This window comes from Mus caroli, chromosome 10 (assembly GCF_900094665.2).
Source record: "Mus caroli chromosome 10, CAROLI_EIJ_v1.1, whole genome shotgun sequence".
Classification (NCBI taxonomy): domain Eukaryota; kingdom Metazoa; phylum Chordata; class Mammalia; order Rodentia; family Muridae; genus Mus; species Mus caroli.
Genome location: NC_034579.1, coordinates 69,375,690 through 69,384,682, shown reverse-complemented (window position 1 = coordinate 69,384,682; position 8,993 = coordinate 69,375,690). Strand labels below are relative to the sequence as shown.

General features: G+C 44.2%; 1 pseudogene; it reads right to left on the bottom strand.

Moving 5' to 3' along the window:
* Window positions 1-207: 207 nt before the first annotated feature.
* LOC110303929 lies at window positions 208-1,143 on the bottom strand (annotated as a pseudogene).
* Window positions 1,144-8,993: the final 7,850 nt, after the last annotated feature.

Genomic DNA, 8,993 nt, shown 5'->3' with positions numbered 1-8,993 from the left:
TTGCCAAATCAACCTTTCCTTTTATAATTTGATTGTCTTGCCTATTTTGCTGAACCAGTGGAAATCTGAGAAACATCCTGGACTAACAATGAATTTCTTCAAGGTTTTGTAGTGTTCTCCTCTTGCTTATTTTTTTTTTTAAGAGAAGTAAGCCTTTATTTCCATCTTTCTCAAATTAAGCAAGCTGACTTGGTTGCTTTGAGGGGATTAGTCGAAGAGACCGAATCCCATATCCTCATCTGATTCCTCTGACTCTTCCTTTGCTTCAGCCTTGGCAGGGGCAGCAGTGGTGGTGGCAGCCGCAGGGGCAGCAGCCGCAAATGCAGATGGATCAGCCAGGAAGGCCTTGACCTTTTCAGCAGCTGGGAAAGTGTACTCAGTCTCCACAGACAAAGCCAGGACGCGCTTGTACCCATTGATAATGAAGTGGGGCACCGAGGCAACAATCGTGTACCCGACCTACAGACACACGCTGGCCATGCTGCGGACACCCTCGAGGAAGCGAGAGTGCGGGCTCTGCTCTGTGATGTCCAGTACTTCTGGGTTATAAATGCTGCCGTTGTCAAACCCCTGCTGGATGATGAGCCAGAAGGAGAAGGGGGAGATATTCAACGTGTTCAGCAGTGTGGCATCACTGGCTCCCACCTTGTCTCCAAGACTTTATCAGTTGCACATCACTCAGAATTTCAATGGTGCCTCTGGAGATTTTGGTGATGATGCCTAAAGCCTGGAAGAAGGAGGTCTTCTCGGGCCCCAGACCAGTGTTCTGAGCTGGCACAGTGACCTCACACGGGGAGATGGCACCAGCACGAGCAGCAGCTGGCACCTTATTGGCCAACAGCATATCCCTAATCTCAGTGAGGTCCTCCTTGGTGAACACGAAGCCCACGTCCCCCTGGATGTGAGGCAGCGGTTTCCTCAGAGCCGGGTTATTCTCCAGGTGTCCCCTGCTGGCCTCGCACATATCGTGTTCTTACCCATCAGCACCACAGCCTTCCCTTGGAGGGACATGCAGATCTGCTGCATCTGCTTGGAGCCCACATTGTCTGCTCCCACAATGAAGCATTTTGGGTAATCATCCAAAAGTTGGATGATCTTAAGGAAGTAGTTGGACTTCCAGGTCGCCCTGCCTTCCCTGGGCATCACGGCGGTGTGTCAGGGATTGACACTCGGAGTTTAAAGACAATGTCACTCTAACGAGGACGCCTGGAGAGAGCCTCTTGCTTAATTTATAATGAGTACAGTTCAGACTGTTTATCTTGAGGTCATTTTGTCAGGCCTGCCAATTTACAAACAAAATCTTATTCTCAGAAAATTATAATGTCATCTGGGAAAACACCTTTAAAAAAATAGAACTTACTAGAATCATGAGAGATTATTAGGAAATTATTAGAAAAATTATTATAACACCTAGATGACTAGTTTTCAGTTGATTGATACTCTCAATAACTGGGGTAAATGACCTATACATACTTAAGTATATGCCTGGATACCTTTTGGTACATATATATTCCTATAACCACTATCATAGTCCAAATATAAGTCTCTTCCCAGATTCTCCCATGCTCCTTGGTAAATTTTACTCTCTGCAATGAATTCAGCTGCATTCTCTGGACTCAAATGGAACCAGGCAGAATAATCTCATTTTTTTCATGAACCTCTTAGGGGTGACTCTGGAGTCCACACTTGACTTATCTAGGTGAGAGAGAGGTCACCATCTTCCTCTATGCCCTTTTTCTTCTACGTGTTACCTGTCTTCCTCCGCACGTGATTGGGATCACAGCCTTCAGCAATCTAGTCTTCTGTATGAGCCTGGCTTCCGGAAAAGACCTAAATACGCACTACCAAGACTGATATGAGCTGTTCTATTGTTGGTTGTGCAGTGCTATAGAATTGAACCCAGACCTGCGGGCACACTGAGGCAGCACTGAGTCACTGAGCCACATCCAAGGCTCTTGACAGAATTCTATACATGTGATTTGGGTATTTCATATGGCTTTTGCATCATTTTATAAAAGACAGAAATTGTGTGAACTTACAGAAGACATAGTTCCTGTGTCTAAAAAACAAAACAAAACAAAACAAAACAAAACAAAACAGAGCTCTAACAATGAGCCCCCAAACAGGAATGGTGAGTTTGAAGAGCTTGTCCTTAAGCACACCTTCACACATGTCCCTAGGCCTTTGCATACTGGAATACTTATTTAGAACTGGCAGGATGAATTGAAATGCCCTCTACTCCATTCAGAATTTTGATTTCCTGAAATGTTAGTCATTTAAGAGCTAAGAAAAGAATTCGCTGACCTTCCTTCCTCTTGCTCCAGTTGGCAGACAGAAACCATCCTGGGTAGATAAAAGGTCACTAAAGATGACTGATCTCTGGCATTCAGTCCTTAGCTTCCCGGAGCAGGTGAAAGGAGGGCCCTCTGAGATGGCCCTTGGCTGTCAGGCGAGAGCCCACGCTGTCAGTGATCCATTTAGCCCAGGCAGGAGGGCCCAGTAGACCAGGTAGGCTCAGGAGGCACCTTGCCCAGCTCCCTCTGGTCATGCTCCTCTTAAGAGCACCATGGAACAGGAAAACAGAAAATGTTTCTCAACTAAAAATGAAAGAAGAGACAAAGCACAAACTCTCAACCTCAACATCTTTCTTAGCTCTACCCTGATCTCTGTCTAGGGCTCCCAGGCCACCACTCTGACCCTCTGAGGGAGCCTGGTTTGAAACCTCTAGGCTAGGTAGGAATCAGGCCAGGAAGCAGAGGTCGATATAGTCCTAGCTCTGCACGTTCCCACCCATTGTTCCCCTCTCCACTTGTCCTGGGTGACCCATGGCCAAGTTTACAATTGTTTACCAAAAGTTGGCTTGACCGAGGGAGCCCAGAAGAGGAAGACAAATGGAAAGGTCCCAATATTAGGTAGCAAGGGACCCAGCAGCCATTCTTCAGTGAGCAAGAGGAACGGCTTGGCACTAAGCAGCTGGGTAAGGGAGAAGATACAGGCTGTTCCTTAGGCCCAGTTCACCATTTGTTGAAACATTAGCCAGGCACAGTTCCCACTTTATAATTTGTGTAGACCTTGAATAGCAAGAGCAGGTTGATGCTGTACTGACTGGTTTTTGTGTGACAACTTGACACAAGCTGGAGTTATCACAGAGAAAGGAGCCTCCCTTGAGGAAATGCCTCCATGAGATCCAGCTGTAAGGCATTTTCTCAATTAGTGATCAAGAGTGGGAGGGCCCCTTGTGGGTGGTGCCATCTCTGGGCTGGTAGTCTTGGGTTCTATAAGAAAGCAAGCTGAGCAAGCCAGGGGAAGCAAGCCAGTAAGTAACATCCCTCCATGGCCTCTGCATCAGCTCCTGCTTCCTGACCTGCTTGAGTTCCAGTCCTGACTTCCTTTGGTGATGGACAGCAAAGTGGATGTGTAAGCTGAATAAACCCTTTCCTCTTCAACTTGCTTCTTGGTCATGATGTTTTGTGCAGGAATAGAAAACCTGACAAAGACAGACAGGAAGGGATGGTAGCTGTATAGAACCCAGGAAAGATGTGAGGAAGGAAGAGTCAGGAGAAGTGCACAGGGAAGAGATTTTACTAACAAAGATGTCTAAATGTCTAAATGTTACACGAAGCTGGATGTTGTCAGATCCAAAGGAAACCCCAGCTCCCCAAATTCCAAAAGCCAGTTCAAATATCCCGATTGAGCTCAATGGTAGGAGAACTTTTGGCTGCTTGAGTAAAGCCAGCACTCCTCAGGAACTTGTGAAGCTGATTCCTCTATACCAAAGCGGGTTATTTTCCTTACCTCTGGTAGAAGGGACATACAGCTACTGGCATAGTAAAGTCCATGCTGGCACAAGTACCTGGTACACATTCCATGCTAGTATTCAAGCCCTTCTCACCTCCTCCCCTACTGGAAAACTCCCTCCAGCTCATGGGCTTCCCCATTTCACCAGCTACTCATTGTCCTTATAACCCTGCTATTCTTGATATATTCTCCCTGTGTCTCTGCCCCTGAGTCCCTTGCTGCGTTTTCTCTATTCTTTATCCCCCACTATTCTTCCCTCTCTTGCAGATAGCTCTGGCCATGTCCAGTCTACTACCATGCACTGCACTCACATGGGTAGATGGACATCTTCCAACACTGCAGTGCCATGGGTAGATGGATATCTACCATGTACTGCATTCCCATGGGTAGATGGACATTTACCAAATATGGCATTCTCATGAGTAGATGTGTAGTAGGTTTGGCCTAATGCTGCTTAAATTATGTTAATTTGGGTCCCCAAAATTGTTTGTGTGAAAATCTGCACTTCTGCACATAAGGCACTGAGGGAACCTGCCCCTAGGTGGTTCTGATTGGTAAATAAAGTTGCCAGCAGCCAATGGCTGGGCAGGGCAGACAGAGGCAGGACTTTTAGGATTCTTGGGTTAGGGACAAGGAGGAAGGAGGAGAAGAGGGAGATCTTCCATGCCAGGAGAGGGAAAGGAGACACCATGCCTGAGAAGGTACAGAACAGAGAGCAGAGCTGCCATGTAGGGGAGAGAAGCCCCAAGAAGGCTGCCCGACTAGGTCTGGAGCAGCAAAGATGGAATATAGATTTTAGTAAGTAAAAACTTGGGAATATTGGAGGGAGGTGGAGATTAGCCATGTGGAGATTAGGAAGTGGCCCAGCCATTGAGCTGTTTTAGGACTAGCAAACTATAAAGACTGTGTGTGTGTGTGTGTTTGCACACGTGCGTGCAAGCGTGAGTGTGTGTCATTTGGGAATCCAGAACTTTGGAGTAGGTGGAGAGGAATATGCTGCTGCCACTGAGTTCAATTTGAATATTTAATTAGGTATAACTGCATAGATGGGTCTGCTTCAATTTGAATATTTAATTAGGTATAACTACAAAGATGGGTCTGCTTCCAACTGCAGTGTTGGAATCAATCCTCTGTTGCTTGTTCCTGCACAGCATCACTATAGGGACTTTCACTTTAATTTTAATAATCATTAAAACAAATCTTCACCCTCTTCCAAAAGAAAGGAATTATTCCTTACTAATTTTTTGCTTGGTTCTTTGTTTTTTTGTTGTTGTTACTGTTTATTTCATTTTTTGTTTTGTTTTTGTTTTTTGGTGTTTGTTTGTTTGATTGGGGCTTTAGGTTTCTGTTTTGGTTTTCAATGCAGGGTTTCTCTGTGTAGCCCTGGCTGTCCTGGAACCCACTTTGTAGTCCAGACTGGTCTCTAACTCAGAGATCTACCTGCCTCTACCTCCCAAGTGCTGGGATTAAAGGTGTGTGTCACCATTTCAGGCTAGTTTTTTGTTTTGTTTTGTGTGTTGTTGCTATTGTTTTGTGGTTTTTTGTTTGTTTTATCCAAATGAATCTTTAAAATACAAGGTGTCATGCTTCATGAAAAATACCCACTAGCAATTTTAAGAGCTTACAACTGACCTACAGAGCTGAATACTGTTAATCATGCCTCATATCTGTAAGCATAATTTTATTTTATTTTCTTTGCTGATCTATAAACTTGGAGAACTGACAGTTTTACTCTGTCATGTCTTCATACCCATAAGCAAAGCACATATATTTATTTGAGATTTCTTCTTTGCATGTATATTGTGTGAGCCCATAGTCTTGTAGATACTAATGTGCACTCTACCACTGAGCTGTGCATATTTATTAATTTATTCCCAGCTGCCTTCCAGTTTTGGGGCTCTTATTGTTTTGAGTTATTTCTAATAGTAGTTTTTACTGGTATATAGGAACACTGTTGAGTTTTCACACTGGTGGTATAACCAACATCTTTAACCAATCCATTTTAATTCCTACAATGCTCTGAAGAAAAAACTTTTGTCTTCTCTCTAAAGACAATAAGTCCAACAGCAGCATGCTATTTCCTTTCTTAAAAATCCATATTTTCCTTCTTATATCCGACTGTGTGTTGGGGCTTTTAATTCTGTGCTGACTACAAAACTGCACATGCTCTTCACTACAGAGAAAAGACTTGCAGTTTTTCCAATTTAATGTTTTCAAAGTTTTTTTTTTTTTTTTTGAGAAAAGCATGAGAGAGGACAAAGAGTTTTGATGAAAATGAAGGGGGTAGAGTGCCTTAGTTATGTTCTATTGCTGTGAAAAGACTACATGACTATGGCAACCCTTAAAAAGTAAAACATCTAATTAGTGCTAACTTACAGTTTCAGGGGTTCAGTCCATTATCATCTTGGCAGGAAGCAGGACAGCATTCAGGCAGACTTAGTTGAGAGTTCTACAACTTGATCAACAGGCAGCAGGAAGAGAGAGAGTCATCAGGCCTGGCTTGAACATTTGCAACCTCAAGGCCCACCCCCAGTGACACACTTCCTCCAACAAGGCCACACCCCCTTACCCCTCTCAAATAGTGCCACTCACTAATGATCACACATTCAAATCCATGAGCCTATGAGGGCCACTCTTATTCAAACCACCACAGAGGGTAACAAAATACGTGTGACATGAAAATGGAAAAGGGACTATGGAAGGGCACAACACAGGGGAGAAGAGGAGTGGTCAACAGAAACAGTATGGGGAAGGAGAGATGGCTCAGGCTGGTAGTGGTGCTTGTCATCAAATCTAATATTTTGTCCCTAGGACTCACGTGGTTTAAGGAAAGAACCAACTCTTGAAATTTCTCTTGTGACTCCCACACATGCACTGCGGCAAACCTGAGGGGGCACCCATGTGGGTATATGCACACACACATGAAGTACCTAAATAAATGTAATGAAAACTGTTTGAAAAGCCCGTGATGGACCTTTGTATGCTAATTCTACAACAGAAAAGGAAGCTGGAGAGATGGGTCAGGACTTAAGATCACTTGTTACACTGGCTGGTATATTTGTGGAGGATCCAGGTTAGTATCTACAAGACTGTGGGTTCACATAGTGCACACACAGAGAAGCTGGCTCACAGCTGCTCGTTCACTACATCTCTAAGAGAACGGACAGCCTCTACCGCCACCTGCATATACTTGTTGCTCATACCAGGCACACGCATAAACATATAGGTTTTTAAAAATTCATAAATGAGAAAAGGAAATGACCTTTTATTATCTTAAGAGAACATATTTGGATTTCTACATTGCCATGTGTTTACCTTGAATCAATGTTAATTTTTTTAATCAAATGAGTTTTCTGCATATAAGGACGTGCTCCTGTAGTGTCCTTTAATTTGTTAATAAAAGTGCTATCAATTAATTACCTAATGTTAACCCATCCCAACATTTCTAGTATAAACCCTAATTGGACATGACTTATATTAGTTTTTTTTAACATTGTTAGATACAGTTTATTAATATCTAATATGTATATCTACATCCATAAGCAAAACTGGCCTCTAATTAAACATTTCTCTTTATACTATATTCAAATGTCAATACAGACTTTTAAATAAGAATTAAGGTCATTAGACTTGGAAAGGAATTTAACGAACACTTGTATAACTGTATTGCCCAGGAAAATGAGGAAGCTTGTGAGTTGGATGCCAGCCAGCCTCTGCTAATAGCAACACTGCTTTGGAAATCTGAATAAAGGCTATCCAGTGTAACATCATCTTACCGAGGAGCTCCTGGAGCAAAACACAACCTTTCCAAATCATACAGAATACAGAATGATTTTTGACCAAAACATTTGACAAACTACTTGTAAATCTCAAAAAATGATCCCAGTCATAGTCTCATGTTGTCTCCAACTGAAGCCCTGCAACAAGGAACTACTGTAGACTGAGGTCCAGGGAGCTTACATCATGAATTATTTGACTTGGGCAAAGCCACATCTCAAAGCCAGGTATCTGACTCCTACATCAGACTTCTCTCCAAACGTGTTTTGTTCCGTGCCCAGAACAGAGCCAGTACAGACCTGAAATAGAGGGATTCCCTGCACTGTGCATCCAAAATCACTATTTTATAAGAGCCCAGCATATTTTCACAAGCATTATCAAACAGAAGCCCCATCTATAGTCATCTCCAAAAAGTAGGCATGGTGTCTACAAGTCTTTGGTGGCCAGGACACCCTTGAGACCAGAAAGGGATTCAGGGTCCCTACCTGCCACCTTAGTTAATAGGCTCCCTAAGGGCCTGTCCTCAATGTCCTCTCAGGACTTCCCTCCATCCCCTGGCTTTTGCTGTCCCTCCCCCACACTGCTCAGCAAGCTGCTTCCTGCACCAGTACCCTGTGTTTTTAGTGCTATCTGTGTCTGTTTCTTACAGCTGGCCCCAGCCTGGCAGCCCCTAGCTCTGAAGATTATCCAATTATCCCATTAGCCCAGCATGTCCTTCCTTCCTCTGAGCTTTTAGCTCCCCCTCCTCCCTCTCCCTTTCCCATGACTCCTCACAGCCTCCTTACTATTTCCTTAGTCCTAAAGCCGAGTCAACTATAAAGGACCCACATGTCCATCAGTCTGCTTCATAGTGCAAGGAAGGGACGTTCCTCTCAAATCCAGAGTCGCATGACCAGTTAATGGCAGCAGATAACTAATACCTAGAGCTCTGGCCATCATGGCTGTGCTTTCTGCTTCTTCACCACATGCGTGACCAGTGTCATCAAGCACATGCGTGACAGATCCCATCAAGCGCATGTGTGATGTGTCCCATCAAGCACTTTATGTGGTTGCCCCTCGGATGCAGGAGATACTATCCCCCGCTGCACTCTCCAAGACTCTGGAGTTTACATAAGAATGCATGGTCTAGGTAGGAATTGGCCAGGAGCTAAATCATAATTCAGTGAGCAAGGCCATGCTTCCAGCTGGAAAGAGACTCCAGTGCATGTGGCAGGTCAGAGCACTAAGGGAGACCTGAGGCTAAGAGAATTTCCGCAGAGAATTCTAACTCCTTTCGCACCCCACCGCCACCCGATTTCACTCATGGTTTTAGAGGGTTCAATTCATGTACAAAACAGCAGTGGGAACGTGTGACAGGGACTGTTCTTCACCTTATAGGGGACCGGAAGCAGAGGATGATGGGGAATGGGGACAAGGTG